The following is a 25,293-nucleotide window of genomic DNA, read 5'->3' on the forward strand; positions in this document are numbered from 1 at the left end:
CGCAGTGTAATACCACCTTAACTGAATTTGATAGTTGTCAATCCTAAGCAGGTATTACACTATGACAAACAAACAAACTCGCACATTTTGACAGTTTGTCTGCGTTGTTTGTTCGCCAACATTTGTTTGCAGAAACGTCAGTTTGCCTGTTTTGTTTGCAGAAACGCAGGGTGGCCACTCAAGTCGGAAAAGTCGGGAATTCGCCAAAATCCACAAAAAATCGGGAAAAAGTAGAGAATCTGTGATTTTTTGTTATGGAGTTTTTTTTTTTTTTGAAAAGGTCCAATAAACCAAATTTTCAGTTTTTGATTTTTGGGTGTTTTTTAATACCCCTGACTCAAGGCGGTTTCAAAAACACCCAAAAAGTAAAAACTGGAAATTTGGTTTATTGGACCTTTTCAAAAAAAAAAAAAAAAAATCCAGATATATTTCAAGTCGGGAATCCTCCTTGGAAGCATCCTTGTTTAAAAAATATTTTCTAACTCTTGAATAATTTTGAAATATTTTGTACACCTTTGAAATTTATTTCATTCAATTCGTCTTCAGAAAATTTCGGGTTCCTTTCACTGTTTCAATCTATATGAGAATGAAATGACTATTCAAGACTTAAGACAATGAAAATCTTAATAAATATTGAATGATTATTTTGGGATACATTTGACCCAATTTTTATAATATTTTCTTATGAATCAATTTTTTTTATTTGTTTTAGACTATGTTTATCAAACAAAATGTTACATCTAGCTGTAAACAACAACAAGCCAATATGAAAAAGAGTTATCAGCGTAAAGTTATGTTTCATTTTGCCACATTGCTTGAATATTGAAAAAAAAAACAAATCCAACTACAGATTGGCTATAGTTTATATTTCAAGTAAATATTTTTAAATGTGAAAGTAAATTCATTTTTGCAATTCCGTCGTGAAAGTACTTACTTTTCCTGTCATTCTTGAACGACGAAATAGCCTACTTTTCTGTACCAAAAATAACAGAATCGAATAGCAACACTTTTCAAAATAAATGCTGAAAAGTTCTACTTTTCAGCACTCAAATGGGTGCTGAAAAGTTGAACTTTTCAGCACTTGTTTCGAAAAGTAACACTTTTCAACATTTTTTTGATTTAAACGATTTATTGACACAATACATGAAAATTTGACATAAAATTTCACTCAGTGTGTGTTTTTTGGAATTGCAAAAAATGTTGTATGGAACTCGTTGCAAAACTAGATTTTTTCAGCACTCTTCGTATTTATCCAACTCGGTGAACCTCGTTGGATAAATGTACGACTCGTGCTGAAAAAATCCTCTTTTTGCAACTTGTTGCATAAACTACTATTTCGCTCGTAGGCAGCCATTAACACCAAAACTAATATTTCTTCAAAAATTTTTCGACGTTCTATAGGGATTGAGTTGGGCTACAATGTCCTTTCATTAGGTTTGGCCAAAATTTAGAATATACCCAGAATCCAGGACTGTCTCATTGTTCCCCACTCATTTCAGCTCATGGGTAACAATGAGAAACTTTGATTTTTCTTGATTAAACTTGTCAAAATCTATGGAAATCTTTCAAAACATGTATTAAAAGTGATTTTTGGCATATTTATAGAGTTTTAACTTCATTTAACCAAAAATACAAAGTTATTTAGTATAAATATATGGATTTTACAAAATTTAAATACTTTTTAGTATATCTTTGTTAATTAAAGTTTCATGTTGGCAAAATTGCTCTAAAATGTTCAAAGCAAGTCACCTGCAATGGAACAATGCAAAATATGATGTTTTACTAGAAAAGTATAGATTTTTGTAGAGTGTCTCATTGTTCCCCAGCTGTCTCATTGTTCCTGCTAAGTGCGTCTACAATGAGACAGTTGAATAACTCTGGCTGTAGATGTCGGATCGATCTCATATTTTGATCAATGTTAGAACACATTAAAAGAAAGAAAATGCAACAAAAAGCTCATTAAAACATGCTGATGAAAAAATGAGAAAAATCTTTGAAAGTTGAAAACCAAAAGTGTCTGACTTGATGACTACCCTACCCTAGTCATTTCAAATAGAGTGAAACTTTGTCCTAAGGGGTAACTTTTGTCCCTGATCACGAATTCGAGGTCCGTTTTTTGATATCTCGTGATGGAGGGGCTGTACGACCCCTTTCATTTTTGAGTATGCGAAAAAAGAGGTGTTTTTCAATAATTTGCAGACTAAAACGGTGTTGAAATCGAAAAAATACTTAAAAAAGTTTTAAAAATCTGCCATTTTCCGTTACTGGATTATATATTTTTTTGAACATGTCATTTTAAGGGAAATTTAATGTACTTTACAAATCTACAGTGACCCAGAAGGGTCATTTTTTCATTTAGAACAAAATTTTTCATTCTAAAATTTCGTGTTTTATTTAACTATGCAGGGTTATTTTTTAGAGTGTAACAATGTTCTACAAAGTTGTAGAGCAGACAATTACAAAAATTTTGATATACATACATAAGGGGTTTGCTCATAAACATCACGATTTATCGCAATTTTTACGAAAAAAAAGTTTTGAAAAAGTTCGTGATGTTTACATGCAAACCCACTATGTTTATATATATTTTTTTTGTGATTGTCTGCTCTACAACTTTGTAGAATATTGTTACACTCTAAAAAATAACCCAGCAAAGTTAAAAAAAAACACGAAATTTTAAAAAGAAAAATTTTGTTCTAAATGAAAAAATGGCCCGTCCCTTAAAATGACATGTTCAAAAAAAAATACAGTCGAGTAACGGAAAATGGCAGAGTTTTTAAAAATTATTAAGGGCTTTTTTCGATGAAAAATACGTTTATCGGGCGTCTAAAAGCCCCTTTGACACCAAATTTCTATCTCATCACCGTTTTAGGCTGGAAATTATTGAAAAACACCTCTTTTTTCGCATGGTCAAAAATGAAAGGGGTCGTACAACCCCTCCGTCATCTTTAAATTACAAACAAGGCTGGTAAAAATTTTAATCAAAGTTTTTTACCCTCAGAATGTGTTCAGTTTATCAATGAATTTACAAATATATTGTTTTGCTGAAGTTTTACGTCTTTTTCCGTTTTGTATTCCCAAAATTCAAAATTTGTAAAAAGTTTTAAAAGCCTTCATTTCATAAAATTTTTATTGAAAAACGTTATGCAATGTTTTCTAAATAGCATTTAAAAGACTACAAATTAAATTAAAATTTGTTTTGGCTTGAATAAATTAAAAAGAATTTGCTTCAGTTATTACAAATAAGTTTAAAGAACCTTTCTTAAAACATTCGTATAAAATAAGTGGTAAAATATTTCATTGGCAAAAAGTTTAAACATTTGAATACTGACTCTTCGATAAATCGACATTGAGTCAAACAATTAAGTATCAAAATTTACAAAATTTTAAAGGATACTTGGTAAAAATATCTTTTAAACGAATTCATAGATATTTTTCATTTTTTTGAAAGAATAATAACAGTAATCAAGTGTAAAGATTTGATAATAAATATTATCAAAATAATAAAATTTAAAATTTAGTTGTCTTTAATTTTATTGTCATCATCATTTTCATTGCCAGTTGAAACGAAGCTTCATGTTTTATAATTTAAAATTAAACATTGAACTAATCGTTGTGCTTTCGTCTATTTTTCAAAGACTGATTTTTTATGTTTTAACCCTGAATCAAAATGATGGTTCCATTTTTGAAGTGAAGTTTTAAAGAATTTATAATTGAAATTCTAGTTTTTTTACTAAAACTGTCAATGTTTTTTTTTAAATTTTGTCCGATATATATTGACTTTTTATAAAGACTTTTGATTTGAAATCATTCTTCAGATAAGAAATACATATTTTTCGAGGTCTGGAAAAGTAGGGAAAACGTCGGGAATTTGAAAATGGGAATTGAGTGGTCACCCTGAGAAACGTCATCCTGCACACATTTTGCTTTGTTTGCGACTTTGTTTGTTAGTTTGTCATAGTCTAATACGTCCTTGAGTTGTTATCGAGTTTGGAAAAGTGTCAAACGCGGAAAAGTTTGTTTGTTTTTTTTTTTGTCATGGTCTAATACCTGCTTTAGTGAGAATCCACCCTCAGGTTGCTCAAACCAAAACAACCTAAAATAATCAAGGAATCAAGGAGAGCAATAACCAAGGTTAGTTATCTGTCAAGTCACACACTAAAAAAAGCTCACGCAACGTCCAACAACTGCCAAAATACCCGCTTTAGCGTACGAAAGAACCCAAAATCTGCCCCTGAGATACTTTCTTGGAGGTTGGAGGTCTCGTGCCGGTGGGAGTCGTCTCCTTGTTAATATTATTATTTTCGCAAAATCCAAAAGGTGGTGTACAAAGGAGAAAGGGCGGCAACGTCAACTCGTCTGCGGAATACAACCCCCCTCGAAGTGGGTAGACCAGACTCTACTCGCATTTTTTTGTGTGCACAGTTGAGGCAGGTTTGGGTTCGAGACGAGGTCGGGGAGAAAAGTCTCTTTCTCTAATCAGAGCAAGCGATGACAGTCTAGTCAGCTGCTGCTGCTGGTCGTAGGAGGAGAGGAGCAAAGAAGAAGACGACGACTGGTTCAACCTTCTAATATGCACAGTCTTGCGATTCAACGGTGGGAAGCAACGAAAATAAATAATATATTGAGAAAGAGCAGACCACGCCAGCCGCCATCGCTCTGGTAGGTTTTGGAGAAATTTGTTCGTCGTAAAAAAAAAGAAATTAAAAAACTCTCGTCGTCGGTGCAAGAAAACGAGGCAAGGAAGAAGGACCAGAAAAAATGAAAGAGTGTAGACACAAAGAACCAAACCAGCTGGTCCTGTTCCGTACCGAGAGCGCGGAAGAGGGTGGAAATTTGCAATAAGGGGGTAACAAAAAGTTTGTTTTCTTTCTTTCTTTTTCGCCCTGGACCTGGTGGATTCGGAGCAGAGTTTTTCGGGTGATGACTTTGGAGTGATATCAGCTGGAATGGACTCTCGTTTAGGTTTCGTTTTGGTCAGTGGGTTTGTTGAACTTAATGAATTAGACAGACTCCAGAAGACATTCTTCCCTACGAAAATTATATATTTTAGTCTACAAAGATTGACAGCACGTTTAGCAGAGCGTCTGACGTTTTATCATAAAATGTATTAGTGAGATCTAAATGCCTTCTAAAAATCTTCCAAATGACTTATTAAGCTTTCAATGTACCGATAATCTCGCGAAAGAGAAGAAGGGCTCGGTATCTTTTAAAATTATTTTCCCGATGAAGGTGGTATTCCACTGCGGGATTAGAAGAAATCCCAAGTTTGGAGCTGATTGGACCATCCCTCTATTCAGTAAAATCGCTGTTTCTCGCCAAAGGTTCATTTTAGTTTGAGGTGTACATTGATTATAATGTAAAATTGTCCGGATAACACAATGGTGACGAAATAAAAAAAAAATAAATAAGCAATTTAACAAAAGTGAATTTTTAAACTTAAGACGTTAAAATATAATATTAGGGGGCATTCAAGGGTTGAAATTTTATTTTTTTATCGAATTCCTTGGAAAATTTTCTATAAAACGATGCAAAATATAGAGGAATGGTCCAATCAGCTCCAAACTTGGGATTTCTGATAACTATCGATCGATGAACGTTCTCTCCAAGTTTGGTCCAAATCGGTGAAAGTCGAGTCCAAAACTGTACCAAGTTGACCTGGAATGACCCATGTAAACCTTTTATAAACACAAAAAAATTGCAACCGACGGGATAAAAACCCAGCACCAACAGTAAGGACTGGCGCCTTAGCCCGTTCGGCCATCAGACCGATGAAATGCTGTAAGGATAAACGCATATATGAGCGTAATATTTCGGTCAAGTTGGTTTATTCAGGGTGTACTATTATATAAAATTTCATAAAATAAGTCAAAATTTATTTTACTTCCAGGCCTTTTACACGCAGCTGGATTACTACTTTTTTGCTGTGTAGGTTTTATCAGTTTAGATATTCAGGTTACTGAAGGAGGTCAAATTAAAATATTGGTATACGGCATGTCAAACAACTCCATGAAATTCTGAATTATTTTTTGAAAAAGGACCAAAAACCATTTTTTTGCTATCTGGGTGTTTTAAAACTGTCTTGCGTCAGGGGTATTCAAAAACACTCAACAAGCCAAAAACAGGGTGACCACTCAAATCCCATTTTGAAATTCCCGACTTTTCCAGAACCTCAAATAATGGGCATTTCTTATCTAAAGAATGATTTTAGACAAAAAAAAAACTCTTTGTAAAAAGTCAAGTTCAACCATCAAAAAATCTAAATGAATTAAAAAAGTAAAAGCATTTACAATTTTCGTGATAAAAAAATTTAACAGCAAATTGCTTTATAAAAGCTTAAAAATGGAAGCACTCATTATTTTGATTCAAATTAGAAACATAAACTATTAGTCTTTGAAAAATAACCGAAAGCTTAAAAACATTTATAATTTTAATATTTATTTTTAAAATGGCCAAAAGTATAGTTTTTGATACTTCGTTTCAACTGGAAATGACAAAATGTTAAAGATAACTGAATTTAAAATTTGATTCTTAATTCTAAAACATGATTGCTGTTATTATTCTTTTAATAAATTTAGAAAATAACAAAGAATTTGTAAAAATGTTTTAATTAAGTTTACTTTTAAATTGTGTTATTGAATTCTTGAATTAATGTTGATTTATCTAGTTGTCAGTATTTAACTGCTTTACATTTGTTTTTCAATGAAAACAAAAACAGTTTGACAGGATTCTAGGTTTTAACACTTATTTATAAAATGTTTTGAAAGAAGAAATTCTTTAAACATATTTGCAAGAACTTAACCCAAAATTGGTTGGATTGTTTTTTTTTTTTTTTGCAAATTCATTATTTTTTCATGTTTTTAAAATGTAAAAAAAGTATTTTTTTTTTTCAAATAAAAGTGAGCAAGCAACTCTCCATTGTTGATACATCTGAAAATGTTGATTTAATAGCGGGAAAAGGGAAAAAGTGATGAGAATTGGTCGAATGGCTTAGAGTGATTAAAATTGGTATATTTCCATTAAGTTACTAAAGAAGAATTGAGTGAATTTAATTTGAAAATTATCTAATCTAATCTAATCAAATCTAATCTAACACAAACACAGCCAGGCCGATGAAAGCATGCTGGAAAGTCTTGTGATTAGATTACGCCCCAAGCACTTTTCTTGTCAATATTAATAATTGCAATACATCCGAGATCACCCGAAAATGTAATACAAAAATTAAAGCGGCCAGCCCTCCTGCGTTGTGTTTACCGCAAAGAGGATTCTGTGAACGGATCACATTCCACAGAATCTACAGGGGAGGAAGGATGCGTGGACATACCGTACCTCGAATTTAATTTGAAAATTGTACGAAATTTAAAAAAATTATTCAAGAATTATATTTTTTCTTTCAAGCAGGTATGCTTGGGATTCCCGACTTTCTGACAAAAAATCACGAATTCCTGACTTTTATTCCGATTTTGGCGGATTTTAGCGAATTCCCGACTTGAGTGGTCACCCTGCGAAAATAATGAAAAATGGGGTTTGACTCTTTTTATAAAAAAAAAAACTACAGGATTGGACCACATCGGAAAATCTAAAAACGATATTAAGTACACTGGAAGTCCGTGCTCTCTAAAACTAGTCAACAGTCAATTGGATCATTTTTGGCCACTCCGAAAACAGTTCAATGATCAAGGGTAAACAAACAGTCATACCTAGTTGTTCCTGAACTGGTGTGAGCAGTATATCTAGTTTTTTTTTTTTTAAGGTCCTATAAACATATGAAAGGCAATTGCTTATAGGAGCTTTAAAAAAACTCTAGATATGTTTTGCAGAAATATTTTACTTGAAATAAAACTGTTAAAATAGCCCGAAAATTAGTTGGACCAACCAAATATAATTTAACTAAAAAAAATGAAGAACTCCTCGTCACAGTGTCCTGATGTAAACAATGATCGAGCTCGAGCTGTCACAGTCCCTGCGAAATATGTTGACTGACATATCGGGCAGACAGTCATATAAACTAGCTAGATGTCGCACGACAAAACAATGCTAGAAAGAGAAAGCAGATCTGATGCAAACAAACCCACATACTTTGAATGTGTTGGTAAATGTCTCACTAGAAAGCCTTATTTTAAAAAGGAATTCAAGATAATTTTCATAATAAATCTTCATTCTGTACTTGATCAAGAAATAAAATTCATTCAGCGCCCCTAACAAACAAAAAGCTAAAACCAAGACAACTCAATCAACACTGATGCGATGCCTCCAGTCTGAAAACCCTAATGAGAAATTAATTTAGCTGAGCCGAGTTGAGCTGATCGCTTCAAGATTGACGTTTCTTCTGCAAACTGCATCCAAAGCCTAGCCGCCAACAACAACAACACACTTTTTAGAGAGCGATAATCGCACACAAAATCAGACAAAAACATCCACAAGAAACGAATCACCCAAGAAACACAGAATGATTACTTGCACCACCGTCGTCACTCATCGATATATCTGCGTGTGAGAAGAGAATGAGTAAAATGATGTAGGTGTTCGTTCTGTTCTGTTCCGAAGAGGTTCATAATAACAAAAACACACCATCACAACCGAGCTGCACCCAAACTTGGGACGTCATCACATTTTGCGACAAGACCTGGATTCGAACCAGAGCTCTTCAGTTGAAAGACAATTACGTTACCTTAGAACCGAAAGCTTGTAAAAAGAGAAGAGAGACAAATCACAAACGTGTATTAGTGAGAGAATGCATCAGCACAGCAACAGCTGTCACTCAGCGTGTTTGGTGATGGTGATTGTCACAGAGCTTTGATTTGGGTGTAAGTTGACGACGTCGGTGTTCGACACAGCGCCATGTGATTCATTTTTAGGTCGTCGTTCTTCGCCGTTCGATGAAAATGGAACGCGAGAAGCGAAAATCCAGACCCTCTTTCGTTTCGCTGAGAGAGATTGTTCTACGTGTGTGTGTGTGTTGGTTAAAAGTTCTAAGATTGGGACCGTCTGGCAAGAATCGGCGGTCGTTGTCGTCGTCTGACGACACGCGTGTGTTGTGTTTGTTGACCTGCCTGCCTGCCAGGGAGGGTAGCACACAGGATCTTTGGCGGAAGGATCAACAACCGCGAAGCACCCAACGCATACACATAGCTGTTCTTTGGTCGGTATTCTTCGAACAAAATAAATCGAAAAAAAACGAAATCTTCAACATCGACACAGTCTGGTCTGGGACAGGAAGAGAGAAAATCACACAAAAAAAAAGAAGAAACGAATCGAAGGTATCCCAAAAGATCTGAGACGCATCTGAGTTGTCGGACGAACCGGGGAGCAGCTGTGACTCCTTTTTTGAATCTTCATCATGCGCGCACATGGCAGTACGAGGAAGAAGACACGACGAGGACGAAGTGTGTTTCGATTTTTTTAACAAAGCAGACTCAGGCCAACAGAGAGGACATCAAACGATAACAGACAATAACAAAACCAACGGACGGGGCAAGGTGCTTCTACTACAAGAGGACGAGTCACGAGTAATTACTGACCCCACCATGTGTGTGTGTGTGTGTGTCGTCGGTGCGATTTGGTCGGTCGAAACCGGAACGCCAGGTGTCCTTGAGTCTTTGTTTTGAGCACTTGCAAACAAAAAGGCGACCAAATTCGACTAACTTCTTTAATGCAAGTCGAGCTAACGTCATGATTCGAATTCCCGGACGCTTCGAAACCCGGACACTTCATCTTGTTTTATCAATTATTTGGATATAAGTTCGCATTATGAATGTCAAAACTGTGTTATTTGATGAATTCCAACATCAACTTTCATTTCAAGTTTGTTTGAACGCTGTAGTTGGTGCCAAAACAAATAAATACAATAAAATTATAAGTTTACCAAAAAATGCGAAACATTTCACTTGAAATATTTCATAGGCGTTCGAAGCACCGGAAAGGCAAAGCAGAAATTTATGGTTTCGATTTCCTTAAATTCTGGCAAATTTTTATATAAACTATCGATTGTTTTGCTGTTAACAGCTTATTTGAGACCTAAAGAATGCCATTCACTAACATTTCAGTCCAATTTTGTGCGATTCATTCGTAAAATCGAGTGTCCGGAATTCGAAGCAAAAGTGTCCGGATTTCGAATCAGCTTTTATCAGTGTCCGGGATTCGAAGCACAACAAGTCATTTTAATTTTAAAATTCTGATGAAAAACTGTTAGAAAAGACATATTTTGCATGCATTTTCTTGAAACTGACTGTTCATACTACATCCTGATGATATTTCTACATTTCCAACTTATTACATGATTTATTGCCAGCTATAACAAAAATGTTATGCTACTAAGTGTCCGGATTTCGAATCATGACGTTATGTCAAACTGCTCCAACTCCCTTAATTAAATTGAGGTGAATTGAATCAAGGTTCGAGCCAACAAAAAGCCAAAGCGTCGCTACATCTTACACGATTAAAAAAATCATGGTATTATTACCTCAGGGAACGTTGACTGATTTTGTGTAGAAAATCTGTAATTTTACATATTCCACATAAAATTTATGGAAAAAAGCAAAAGGGAAGTAACCTTGGAGGTAAATAAGCACCTTAATCTGCTCAATGTAAATTTCTGCTAGATTACGTCCTTTTGAATTGTTTGATTTGAATACTTATCAGTATTATTATCTTTTGCATGAAAAATCCGACTAATTCTAAATGTTGGGAGGGACACGGTTGTTTTCCGAAATCGATAGGTAAGAGTGGCGATTAGATGTTTAAGTTTCTTGTCTATCACGAATTTAACTTATTTGAATATTACGATGTATATATGCAGCAGTTCGATATGAAAATTAAAGAAAAAAAAATAAAAGTGCACAGCAAAAAATCCGATGGTAAAATCGCATGCAAAAGCATGCACATCACCTTCGTCAAAATAAACACTTAATATTACACACTGCATGTACAATTTTTGCAAACACAAAAAAAGTAGCAACCGACGGGATTCAAACCCAGCACCAACAGTAAGGACTGGCGCCTTAGCCCACTCGGCCATCAGACCGATGAAAGGTGTATGGATAAACGCATATATGAGCTTGACATTTCGCGGTCAAGTAGGTTTCCCATACTGATGGGCTACATATTTCAGGGTGTAAAATCACATAAAATTGCATAAAATAAAGCAATATTTATATTACACCCAGGCCTTTTACACGCAGGTGGATTACTACTTTTTTAGCTGTGGCTTCGATTTGGCTCAAAAATTTTCTGGGGGTTCCTTGGCCAAAATAATTAGACCCGTATTTTTTTGTTTGGCCATTAGGGTGACCTACGCCGTGTTAGGGTGGTCCGAAAAATTGCTATTTTCGTCGATTTTCTCAAAAACCACTTTTTTCAAAAAATCATAACTTCGCTCCATTTCAACCGATTTTAGCTGTCTTGGGTGCAAAAGAAAGATGATAAGTTTGACTTCCAAGAAAAAATAATGTGGAGTTTCAGAAATCTAGCCTAACATTTAAAAAAGTCTTATGAAAACATCAAATGTCGTTTTGACCAAAGAGCCTATATCTGAAAGTATTTTTAACGGATTCCTCAGACAATTTTACATAACATATCAAAAATTGGGCGAGGTTCATTAGGCTGGTACAAATATTTTTAAAAGTTTTTGTCACCCCCCCCCCCTTCAAAATTGGCCCGAAAAATCAGGGGGCAAAAAAAATATTTTTACAAAAAACTTCAAAATTTCAATGAACATTCAAGTGCAACCAACTGAAATCAAATTAAAATACATTCTCCTGCGTTTAAAGTCATTTTTAGCATGTTTGGGTTTATTAAAAAATCTTAATATTTTTTGAAAATTTTCGATGCAAAATCTTTTTTTTCGATACAATTTTTGTTTTTGTCAGATCTTAGATTTTTTGAAACCTAATGATTGCAAAACAACTGAACTAGTGTAAAATGCATTTTAAAACACTTTTTTCATTTAAATGTGAAGACTATGGCTTGTTATTTAAATTTTTATATTTTTTTATTTTTTTGCCCCCCCCCCCCCCCTTGACCTCGGCCAGGGCCGAGGGACAAAAACTTTTTTAAATATTTGCATCGGCCTTAACAGGATTCAGAGCTATGATTTTTTGAAAATAAAATCCGGGTTTTCGACGCGCCGTGCGCGAAAACGAGAAATTGACGAAATCGGCAAAAAATCAACTTTTTTCACTAAAACTGCGATAACTCGGAAATTTCAGCAATGACCTATACATGTTAGGGTACCAAAAATTGCGTATTTTAATTACGAAGATTCATCATCTTTCTTTTGCACCCAAGACAGCTGAAATCGGTTGAAATGGAGCGAAGTTATGATTTTTTGAAAAAGTAGTTTTTGTGAAAATCGACGAAAATGGCCATTTTTTGGACCACCCTAACATGGCGTAGGTCACGCTAATGGCCAAACAAAAAAAAAAAAAAAAATACGGGCCAAGGAACCCCCAGAAAAATTTTGAGCCACATCGAAGCACTTTTATTTTTTTCTTTAACTTTCATATGGAACTGCTGTTTGTTTAGAAGGCGAATTCCTTCTAACTGGCATATTCTCACTTATTTTCCAGAAGTAACAGTAAATAGTAAATATAATCAGATATTTAAAAGTTCAACAATACAAATATTATAAAAATTAAAACAAAAGTAAAAAGCCCAAATTTAGAGCTTCAGAAATTAAAAAATACAAATACACATTCAGAAAAAAATCAACAATTTTTCAAATCTGCAATTTAGAAAAAAATAACAGATACACAAAATTCAATATTCCAAAATAAAAATAAAATATAATAGCATTAAATAATAATAGGTCTAAAAAAACCGATGGCTTGAAATTTTTAAGAAAGTAAAAGTAGAAATTCAGAAATTTAAACAATCAGAAATTTAGAATTAACAATGGAATTCAATGTTTAAAAAAATCGAAAATTAAAAAATTATCATACATTAATTTATTTTTTAAGAATTTAAGAACTTAAGAATTTCAAAATTTAAAAATTAAAAAAATAATAATTTAAGAATTCAAGAATTTAAGAATTTAAGAATTTAAGAATTTAAGAATTTAAGAATTTAAGAATTTAAGAATTTAAGAATTTAAGAATTTAAAAATTTAAGAATTAATGAATTAAAGAATTCAAGAATTTAAGAATTTAGGAATTTAGGAATTTAGGAATTTAAGAATATAAGAATTTAAGAATTTAAGAAAACAAGAATATAAGAATTTAAGAATTCAAGAATTTAAGAATTTGAGAATTTGAGAATATAAGAATATAAGAATTTAAGAATTCAAGAATTTAAGAATTTGAGAATTTGAGAATTTGAGAATTTAAGAATTTAAGAATTTGAGAATTTAAGAATTTAAGAATTTAAGAATTTAAGAATTTAAAAATTTAAGAATTAAAGAATTCAAGAATTTAAGAATTTAAGAATTTAAGAATTTAAGAATTTAAGAATTTAAGAATTTAAGAATTTAAGAATTTAAGAATTTAAGAATTTAAGAATTTCAGGGTTGTTACGGGAAAGTCGAAAAAAAATCCGCGCCAAATCCGCGCCGACCGAAACCTATATCCGCGCGAAATCCGCGCCATATAAAAAAAATCGCGACCAATATTCAAGAAATGTTATTTCCAAAGAAAAAAACTAATACAGAAAGCATTTGATAAAAAAATTAAACTCGTTTTATGTTTGAAGGAATGAAAGCAAAAAATCCTTTTAAAAATACCTCAAGAAACGTCAAGAAAAGTGTCACCAAAAAAAAAAAACTATTTGCAAATCAGAAGGACACTACAATAATTTTGACCAATATAAACAAAATAGAAAATTATCAACCAATATAAACAAAATTTAAAAATCTAATTTATTTATTCAATATTTAACTTCAAAAATGTTGGCTAAAAAAACCAAAATCTAAAATTTTATTATGATTAAATTTTAGATTTCGAAATTCTATAAATTCAAAATCTATGTATTTTAATACAGATTGTATTACAAATTTCTCACTAAAATTTCATTCCAAAATAATTTGCATTTCCAATATTTGAAATATTTTCTTCTTAAAAATTAAGAATTCAAGAATTTAAGGATTTTTAGAATTTAAGAAATTAAAAATTTAAGAATTTAAGAATTTAAGAATTTAAGAATTTAAGAATTTAAGAATTTAAGAATTTCAGGGTTGTTACGGGAAAGTCGAAAAAAATCCGCGCCAAATCCGCGCCGACCGAAACCTATATCCGCGCGAAATCCGCGCCATATAAAAAAAATCGCGACCAATATTCAAGAAATGTTATTTCCAAAGAAAAAAACTAATACAGAAAGCATTTGATAAAAAAATTAAACTCGTTTTATGTTTGAAGGAATGAAAGCAAAAAATCCTTTTAAAAATACCTCAAGAAACGTCAAGAAAAGTGTCACCAAAAAAAAAAAACTATTTGCAAATCAGAAGGACACTACAATAATTTTGACCAATATAAACAAAATAGAAAATTATCAACCAATATAAACAAAATTTAAAAATCTAATTTATTTATTCAATATTTAACTTCAAAAATGTTGGCTAAAAAAACCAAAATCTAAAATTTTATTATGATTAAATTTTAGATTTCGAAATTCTATAAATTCAAAATCTATGTATTTTAATACAGATTGTATTACAAATTTCTCACTAAAATTTCATTCCAAAATAATTTGCATTTCCAATATTTGAAATATTTTCTTCTTAAAAATTAAGAATTCAAGAATTTAAGGATTTTTAGAATTTAAGAAATTAAAAATTTAAGAATTTAAGAATTTAAGAATTTAAGAATTTAAGAATTTAAGAATTTAAGAATTTAAGAATTTAAGAATTTAAGAATTTAAGAATTTAAGAATTTAAGAATTTAAGAATTTAAGAATTTAAGAATTTAAGAATTTAAGAATTTAAGAATTTAAGAATTTAAGAATTTAAGAATTTAAGAATTTAAGAATTTAAGAATTTAAGAATTTAAGAATTTAAGAATTTAAGAATTTAAGAATTTAAGAATTTAAGAATTTAAGAATTTAAGAATTTAAGAATTTAAGAATCTAAGAATCTAAGAATTTAAGAATTTAAGAATTTAAGAATTTAAGAATTTAAATTTTATTGGAGATTTTTTTAGATTTCCATTTTTTTTTTAAATTTAATATTTTTTATTTTCAAAATTAGATTTTTTTTAATTTTAATTTTTTTTAATTTTGATTTTTTCTCTAAATTTTGAATTTTGGATTTTTTAGTTTTTTGGAGTTTTGAATTTCAGATTTTTAAAATTCTGAATTTAGAAATTTAGGATTTTTTAAATTACGATTTTAGAAATTCAAAATTGGTTGAATCTGAATTTTAAAAATTTTGATTCAAAAAAACTATTAAATATAAAAAAAAATTCGAATTTTTGAAATTTGAATTTTGAATGATAGAGCAATAATTTTGGAATGTTCTGATCTTTTTATTTTTCACCAAGAATGTTTAAATTTAGAAAAATATTTCTACGGGTAAATCCCATCTACAATTCAAAGGCAAATTGAATAAATCCACTAAAAAATTGAAAATAAATAAGGGTTAAAAAAAACATTACTCAAAACTCAAAAGAAATTACATATTTAGAGCCGGATATACTAAGAAATGAGTTAAGTGTAGTAATAATTAAATTTAAGAAATTCTCAACCATACATTTGAAAAATAATCTCTACATAATCTTCATCTTAATTTTTCGACGGTTCGTACTAAGAAAATACAAACAATCATTTTCAAAAAAAAAATCTATTAATAAGAAATTGAAATTGCAACTCAATGAAAAAAAAACAAACTTGAAAGTAATTTTATCTATTTATTTATTAAAATTGCCATCCGCGCGAAATCCGCGCCTGAGCAAAATTAGTCAGCAAATCCGCGCCAAATCCGCGCTATCCGCGCGAAACGCGCCATCCGCGCGACCCGCGCCGTCCGTAACAACCCTGGAATTTAAGAATTTAAGAATTTAAGAATTTAAGAATTTAAGAATTTAAGAATTTAAGAATTTAAGAATTTAAGAATTTAAGAATTTAAGAATTTAAGAATTTAAGAATTTAAGATTTTTTTTCTGGGGGGGGGCACAATGCACACTTTTTAGACTGGAAAACAGCACTGTGCTCCCCCCCCCCCCCCCAGCGTCGGTGCCTCTGTTGACAGGGCAATATTATGATCGGATAACTAGACAAATACCTTAAATTTTGCAGAAATCAACTCGAACTGAATAAGCTTGTAAAAAGGTGTACGTGAAGGTAGGTATACAAACCTTTCATTTGAAATAAAATCTCAGAAGATGCATAGCCTTTCCTCTGTCAGAACGGCAAAAATCTCCAAGCCAAGTCCCGTTTTCTGCGCAAAACAAAAGCCGCACCTTACCGGCACACTGCCACAATAACAATAATCATAACAACAGAAAACAATTAAAACCATCCCTCCCCACCTACCACAACCCATCAAAAAGTTGATGGGCTCACCCCGCGTCGTCCATTTTTGGAAGTTGGCTTCCTGTGTTGGTTGGCTGGTGCTCTTTGATCGATCGTCCACCGATGATCGGCAAACGTGCGCGGAATTCTTGAAACGAGCCGAGCCGGGAACTCCTCCTAACCCTTGAAGAGACTAGTAGCTGATTCCTCTTGGAATGTAAAAATAATTCATCTTGACCAATAACGGCGCCTTCCTAGTCAGATTATAGATCTCGAATTTCGTCATTTGATTGCTTGATATCGAACATTTGACGCCCAAGGGTTCGGAATCGGAAGCGCCCCGACGAAAGTTTAAACCCCATTCACATCCTCCCTTCGCAACTCAGTGGTCGCTCGAACTAATCGTTCTGAACCTGAACCGCCGCCGCGCGTACGAACCTGGAATGATTAAGCACAACAATGTCCGATGCAAACCAACACCGTCCCGACTGCTTCGTATTCAACGCAAAGGGTTCAAAGTCGGTGGCTGCTTCCGGTAGTTGCGCTCCAAAGGTCAGCTGTTGACTCAACAGTTTTTAAGGGATTCCTCGTCCCATCAGGGAAAGGTGTGTGGGAACTGGCTCGCGACCACCTTCAAATTCTTCGAGGAGAACGTTGTGTATTCTCTCTCTCTCTCTCTTTCATTGATTCGCATTTTATTGGAAAGCTAGACGAAGAAGAAAAGCTAACCTCACTTTTCACACACCCGGGTGGCTTATTGTGGGTATGAGTTATTGAAGGTATGAAGAAGGTAATGATTGCTGGAGAGCGTTAGGAAGTGCGCGCTCGTCGAAAAATGGGAAAAAAAGGTCAATGGACGAACTCTTGATTCTAGAGCGGCCGCGTGCCCGCGAGAATGAGTTTTAAACGGTCGAGCGGGCTTGTGTAAGCGGATTGCGATTAGCCTCGTGTCGTGTGGCCAGGACCCCGCGTAAGAGCTTAAAAGGGGAGTCGAGAGTGTGACTAATTAAACTGAGATTGGATTTCGCCCGAGTTCAGGTTTTAACGGTTCAATTCGGGGGAATCTTCACCACGCTTGATTGAGAGATAATTTCCTCAAGAATAGCAACCAAATATTGATCCACCTTTTCCGTAGATTCCAAATGACGCAGATAATAGAGCGCGGTTTTATTTAAATTTATAGCAGCAACTTCCCCGCGATCTCCCGGCTGCGAGAGGCTAAACTCTCAGCAATTCGCACTTCTGCCTGTAAGCGGTTGACACAGATTCACGTCAGCCCGACCTCTCACGTAATACATAATTGGAAGTTCTGGAAGTTTTACGTCATTTGTATGTACACCGCATGTACATACTTGTTGTGATTGCACGTGCGACTTCCGCTACGACATCGCTCAGAACTGCGGTTGTCAAAAGATGTTTAAAATAAGGTGATATAAAAGCGGAATTGTTCAAAACTGATGAGTTCCATCAGCATTATTCACTATACGCCTCACTCTCGTCGATGAAAGTGGTATTGTATTACGAGAAAAAACAGAGAATCAGAGAACCACTCTTTGACATTTTGACAATTTCAAATATTGCTAGATATAAATACCGCAAAAGCTAGGTTGGTGCCAAAAGTCAATTCAACGAATCTATGACATTTCCCCGAATCCCACATTCCCGAAAAGACATTTCCCCGAATGCCACATCTCCGAAAAGACACTTTCCCGAAACGTCATTTACCCGAAAATCATTTCCCCGAACAATCCATTACCCCGAATGGCCACATCCCCGAATGGCGACTTCCTCTAAAAACCATTTTCCCGAATGGCCACTTCCCCTAATTTTCCACATCCCCGAAAATCATTTTCCCGAATGACCATATCCCCGAACGGCCGTTTCCCCGAACGCCACTTCCCCAAACCCGGTCAGGCGAGTATGCGCGCGCGGTTCTGGACAACGGGAATACCCGCCTGACCGGGTTCGGGGAAGTAGCGATCAATGAAGTATCATGTCCACAATTGAACGTTCAAAAAATTCTGAGATTTTTACAAGCGTTTTATTCCAGCTTCACTTAAATTTTGAATATTTTCCAAGTCTGTGGAATTAAAGGATTCGAATTCCGGATTCTGTGATTTAGTTACTCCAACTGCTTTTCAAAAAGAACTGACTACGCCGAATCCAAAAAAAAAACTCCGACTATGACAAATGATGTAGAGAAGGAGAACATCTTGAGCAGAGTACATGTTTCTAATGAACAAATCTAAATAGCTGCGTGCCGCTTAATTCATTTGCCTATTTTTCTCATTTCGTCGCAGTCGAGCTAACTTGTCATACGTCGATTTTGGGCCAAATTGAATTAAGAAAGCCATTTTATGCAGCTCACAATGCCCAAAACTCGATTTCAATTCTGAGATATTCAATAAAAACCGAAATTTTTTGTCTCGTGCAAACTCTGAAAATTGCTGTAAGTGAGACAACTGGCCAAAGAGGTTCAAGATCAGAATGCGTTTGACACACGTACATGCCCGACTACCGTGAACGATTGTTATTATAACTCGGGACCTCAGCAACCAAATTCAAACAAATTTCAGGACAATGCACAGAATGGTCAACAAAATAAAACGTGATTGTTATTTTTTACATAGCGTGCTCTATTTTTCGTTTATTCGGTTCAAACACTTTACTTTGCTGAAAATTGCCCATACAAAAAAAAAACTTTTTTTAACGTGAATGATCTCAAAACCCCGCTTTCTTGAAGTTTCCGCGTGGTTTATGAATGGCCTTCTACGGTTATTTGTTTAATCTTTTTTTTAATATTTAAAAACTCACGTAGGAGAATTTAATATTAAGGTCATACTTTTGTAAAAATATCCCTAAAAAACAATTTAGTTTACATCTAAGTTAATATCATTCAGGAAAATGGAACTTTCGGGGAAATAACCATTCGGGTATATGTAAATTCGGGAAAACGACAGTTCGGTAAAATGGCCATTCAGGTAAATGACATTCGGGGATATGGAATTTTCGGGAAAATGATTTTCGGGGATGTGGAAATTTCGGGAAAATGATTTTCGGAAAAAAGGCACTTTCGGGGAAATGGTTTTCGGGAATGTGGAATTTTCAGGGAAATGATTTTCGGGGATATGGGATTCGGGAAAGTGGGATTCGGGAATAAGGGATAAAACCCAATTCAACGAATCTTATTTGTTATTGTTTGCATCGCTTGCATTCGACACAATATTTTGTCGTGCACGCACGTTCAAAATCACTCAGTTTGTGTCGAAACCGAACCTACTTAGAAATGAGTAAAAAGGGTTTCTGTCGGATTTTAGTGACTTTAATTCAAACCTGACAGATGTCTCATTTCAAGCTAAACAATTTATTTCTTTCTATCCTGCTCACGTCAGTTGATGTTTACATTAGGTACGATCAGGATAGACACTTTGACATTAGCACAATTACATTGTTTTGCTAGATTTACTCATTTCTGAGTAGGTTCGGTTTGACGGAAACTGTGTGATTTTGAACGTGCGTGTGGGCAAATGGATTGCTACACCGCCACTATTGTCAAAAATGGTAAATATTATGATCGGGTTACTACACAGAAAAAAAATCATGGTACCGTAATCTGGGGTGAATTGGGACTACAGTCTGAATAGGGACAGCAGTTTTTAGAGCACTTAAAGCTTTTAAATTTGGAAATGGATGTACACATTTTGTTGGCCTGAGTCTGTTCTAACCGAAACCAACCAGAAAAATCAAAATATTGTGCTCCAACATGGTTAAAACTGCTGTCCCAATTCGCCCCATGTGTCCCGATTGACCCCAGTTTACGGTAATATTACATCTGGGAAGGGGTACATCTTTTATGTCAGAAAAAAGGTGTAATTTTACATCTGGAAATGTGTAATTTTACCACTTTTCTGGTGTAATGTCACTTTTTCAGTCTAAATTGAGGTAAAATTACATCATAAAAGAGGTAATATTCAACCTTCCAAAATTAAAGCTTCCAAATTTACATTATTTTTTGCTGTGTAGACGATATTCGAAGTATCCACGCGCGAGAGCGTGTTGGATTGTTTACAAATTTGGACCGGCAGTCATTCCACCTGCTTGAATTTCAGCCAATCACAGTCCAGATGGGGGTATTCGAACTGAAACTGCAAAATCAGCTGCTTAGATCAAAATCAAAACAAAACGCGCTCCTCTCGAAACGTCAAAGAACGACTTGTCACAAGATAGCACCATCACGACGAAATGTCATTCAATGACATCAAGTCTCTTGCGAGTGGAAACACACAAAAAATAACACGATTTTTGCAGACTTTTGCGCAATCAAAAATGTCGTTTTTTTAACGAAAGCGAGGTGTGAATCAACGTCGCGCCGTCCATTCCCAGAACGTTCAGTCATCCAGAGCTCGCGGGATATCGGATTCCGCACTTGAATGTTGATGATCTATGCTGGAAATGGTGATGATTTCATGCCGCTGCTGGTTACAATTGAAAGCTCCAATTTCCAACTGCGGCATAATTTGGTCCGGTTGTCCTTTTTCGCTCAAAAATGATGGTCGTTTTGCTAGGGTAAAATCTACGATTTCAAGATTTGAGTTTAATTGAGATCTCCAGTTCCGAAGCCCACAATTGCCACTTCCGGTGGAGTTCCACAGTTGGCCTCGTTACCCTACATATTTATACATATTCGCTCTATCCTGTGTGTTACAAGCACAACAATCACACACAAGTGATACAAAATTGCCGGTCGCCGCGCCGCCAGTCAAGCAAAATGTGCCATAATGTATACCACACACCACACAAAATACAATATGACAAAGGAGAGCAGAAGAGGGAGAGCAGCTCGCTGGAGAGCTGTGAAGTGAAACAAAACACTCCGTCGTCGTGTGTTTCAACTTCCGTTCATAAAAAAAATCGAGACCGTACTTGCTGCTGGTTTCAGCTTTCAGCATGTTGATGATGGTATAATAAATTTGCCTGCTATCTCCACCTATTATGGATCAGAACTTACTCTCATTTTCGGACGATATTTGCATGAATTGAACCAACACATCCACAACACCTTTTCATCGGTACGAGAGAGAGAGAGAATCAGAGAATGCGGGCGAGAACAGTTGAGAAAATTTCGTGCATTCAAAAACAGTGCGCAGCTTCATTATGCGCCGTGTTCCAGATTTATCCGAATATCTGGGATGTAAATTGGACGACACGCATCGTTATGGAACGTTCTACCAGGCACATAAAAGCTGATGATTACTAATTGACGATACTAGAGGAGGTGGAAATTTTCAGCCGAAAGAGCTGCTAGTGCAAACTCGACTACACAAAATAACATTTTTAAACGCATTTCCAATTTATGATAAAGTAATCACGTGCACTTTGTTTTTCTTTCTCAACATTAGCTTGGGGCGTAACCAGACTGAAGCTCAGTTGGAGATACCGTGGAAATTTTTCCTTATCCCCTTAAAAAGGTGGAGCATCACCACTTTCTGTCTTCCAAATCTCATTCCTTAGGATGATTTCTCGAAATTTGCTCAGGACGTAACCCAGACCATTTTCCTTAAAAAAAAAGAAAGTAAAAACAAAGACTAGTTCCAGGAGAAGCTTGGTTGGGGTTATCGTGGAAAGATTCCCTTATCCCCATAAAAAGGTGGAGCATCGAAACTTTCTTTCTACCTTAAAAATCCTTGAAATGACGTGAATTTTTACTTGTTAAAATCAATTTAATTAAATTTTTTGAGTACCGAAAGGCTCAAAAGTTTTTTTATTTAGCGCGATTTTTTCTCAATCAGTGCTCAATTTTTTTTTAATTTGATAACTAAAAAAGTTACTCACAAATTATTCTATATATTTTTCATCGGTTATCGGATTTTTGTGAAGATTATTCAGTAGAACAATGAGCTTTATTTTTGCCTTCCTCACTTTACTGAGGAAAGGCTATAAAATCACTCGGAAAACGAACTTTTTAGTAAGACCTCCTAGACCTACCTTCATTTGTACATATCGACTCAGAATCACCAGCTGAGCAAATGTATGTGTGTTTGGCTGTATGTAGACATGTGTACCAAATCAATGTCACTGGAAAATCTCATCACAGGCTCAACCAATTTTGGCCGGAATGGTTTTAATCGATCCGTCTTAACGTCCCCTAAGTTGCTATTTAAATTCATGCAGTTTTATCATGTATTTAAAAAGTTATGTTAAAAAAACTGTTTCATATTAAATTAAAATTATGGTAAAAAGGGTGGTTTTTTCATGAAACCCTCACATGTTATATATTTTTAGAAAGCATATGAGAAGACCTTTCTTGTGGATTAAGAATTTTTAAGATCTGACTTACCTATCTAAAATTACAAGCAGTTTAAAAAATGGTCTGAATTTACATAACCTCAAATGGTCCCGTCTGATCGCCACGAAAAAAGCCTTGTAGAGGGATGCCATTTTCCTGAAAGGCGGTGTCTGTATAATCTTGACAAAAAATCTGTAGGAAGTTTGTTTTTTTACTCGTCACTTATTTTTATTAGGACCTCTTAGGTGCTGCGATCACGTTAGGGGAGATCCATAAACTATGTGGACACTTTAATCACTCTATAAATGAGAGGAAGGCACCAACCACCTAAAGGTGGATTAAGTTACGTTTTTTTTTTAAATTTAAAGGTGAAGTTCAACTTTGTATAGCGAAAAAAGTCCGGGATACGCCCTAAGCATGAGTTACGATCATTGTCGTAGAAAGTTTAAAGAATAATTTTTATCTCAGGGCAACAAATCGATTTCTCTAAGCAAATCTAACCCTAGCGCATCCATCCTTTCGGAAGTATCCACGAGAATGTTGGGGCGCTTACTTCCAGCGGCCAGGCCTACTGCGTAAAGATAACCGCAAAGATGATTCGTTGAAGTTGATTGAGTTTGAGCGCAAATGTTCAAACAGAACTACATTTTTAAATTTTCAGGGGAGGAAGAAACTTGACGATTCTCTGCAAGAAATTACTTATCCTTCAAAATACATATTTTATGAAAAATTCACAAAAGAAAATTAAGATTTTTTTTATCGCGAGCCGTACGTTTAATTAACAAGGTCGAAAGTGGCTATAAGGTCGAATGGATAAAAGGTCGAAGGTGGACAAAAGGTCGAATGAAAAAAACGTCGAAAAGTCTAAAGGCTAGTATGGAGATCAGAAGGAAAGGGGTCAAGAAATAGCTTTACGAACAGTAGAACAAGGGAGAGGGAGCGTTTTCTTGGGGCTTTTCGTTACCCTCTTGGCTTGCTTTCGCTGCCGCTGCTACTAATTTGAAATTTTTCTTGACCGATTCCTTCCGAAGTGCATACACCGCTTAAAGGTCAAAAGTTTTTTTTTTCCATTTTTTTTACAAAAAATAATCAGACAAAGCAGTTAGACTTTTTTTATAGAACAACTACTCATGTTTGAAAGAATGAAAAAACAAAAAAAAATTTTTTTTTTAAGAACTACTAATTTTTCAAATAAACTATATTATTTAAACAAAAAATGGGAATAGCAAAACTCCCAAAAAACAGTTTGGAAGTTTGTTTATTTATTTGAAAGAATTGCTCGTTATTAAAAGAATGAATAAACCCACAAGAAAAAATAAGATTTGTTTGTAAGAAAATAAAAAAACAAGAAGTTTGTGATAATTATAATTTGATTCATTTTTTCCGATCTTATATCATTCGACCTTTTATCGCACACCCGTGTTTAATATTTTTCAAAAATCATGCTCAAAACTGTTTAAACCGAAAAAAAAATATTTTGCATACCCATAGGGCAGTCTTTTTTTATTTTGCTGAAATTAAGCAAGGCCGTTGCAAATATTTTTCAAAGTTAATATCGCCCCCCCCCCCCCCCCCTTCAAAATTGCTTAGAAAAATCAGCGGGCAAAATTTTTTTTTTCCATAAACTTCAAAATTTCCATGAAAATAGAAGTCTAATCAACTGAAAACAATCTAAAATGCATTTTTCTGCATTGATAATCATATTTAGCATGTTTGGGCTTGTTTAAAAATGTCTTGAATTTTTATGAAATTCCAATGTACAGGCACCGCAAAAAAAAATAATTTTCGCAAAAAAATTAAATTTAGGTCAATACTTAGATATTTTGGAAACTAATGATGGTAAAACAACTGGACAGGTGTATAGTGCATTTTAAAACACTTTTTTCATTAAAATGTTAAAACCATGGCTCGTAATTTAAATTTTTATACTTTTTTATTTTTTTGCCCTCCCTTCGACTTTGGTCAGAGTCGAGGGACATAAACTTCAAAAAATATTTGCAACGGCCTAAGTATAGTATTTCTAAATTTTTATCAACAAAAACTTTACTGAGTTCTCATTTAATTGATATTTTTACATTGACAGAAGATTTACTGGAATTCAAATCAAAAGGCTTGCCAAAACAGCTGAAATTTTCTTCTAAATATATTGCATGTGTCCATAAAAAACTTAAACCATCTTAATTTGTTTAGGGAACTAATTTCGCTCAACATGGGAAGTGTATAGAATAAGTTTATTTTATTAAATAACCAATTTAAACCACCCTAGTGATTGTTGGCTCACTCACAATTTAAAATAAGATTAAAATGGTTTGTAAATGCTAGTGTTACGAATTTTAACCTCGAAAATGTCAACCCTTTTATGCATCTACAAACAATGTTGCAATGTTTGTTAGCGCAACTTTTCACAGCAAAAAATCCGATGGTAAAATAGCATGCACATCACCTCCGTCAAAAAAGACAAAAATTAAAGTTGCAACCGACGGGATTCAAACCCAGCACCAACAGTACCGATAGGCGCCTTAGCCCGCTCGGCCATCGGACCGATGAAGAATCGAAAGGATAAACGCATATAC

General features: G+C 34.2%; 1 protein-coding gene across 1 annotated transcript in view; it reads right to left on the reverse strand.

Moving 5' to 3' along the window:
• The window catches only part of LOC120422052 (TATA-box-binding protein-like), a 46,168-nt gene that overhangs the window by 10,866 nt on the left and 10,009 nt on the right, over window positions 1-25,293 (reverse strand). The window lies entirely within an intron of this gene.

The sequence above is a fragment of the Culex pipiens genome, chromosome 1 (assembly GCF_016801865.2).
Source record: "Culex pipiens pallens isolate TS chromosome 1, TS_CPP_V2, whole genome shotgun sequence".
Classification (NCBI taxonomy): domain Eukaryota; kingdom Metazoa; phylum Arthropoda; class Insecta; order Diptera; family Culicidae; genus Culex; species Culex pipiens.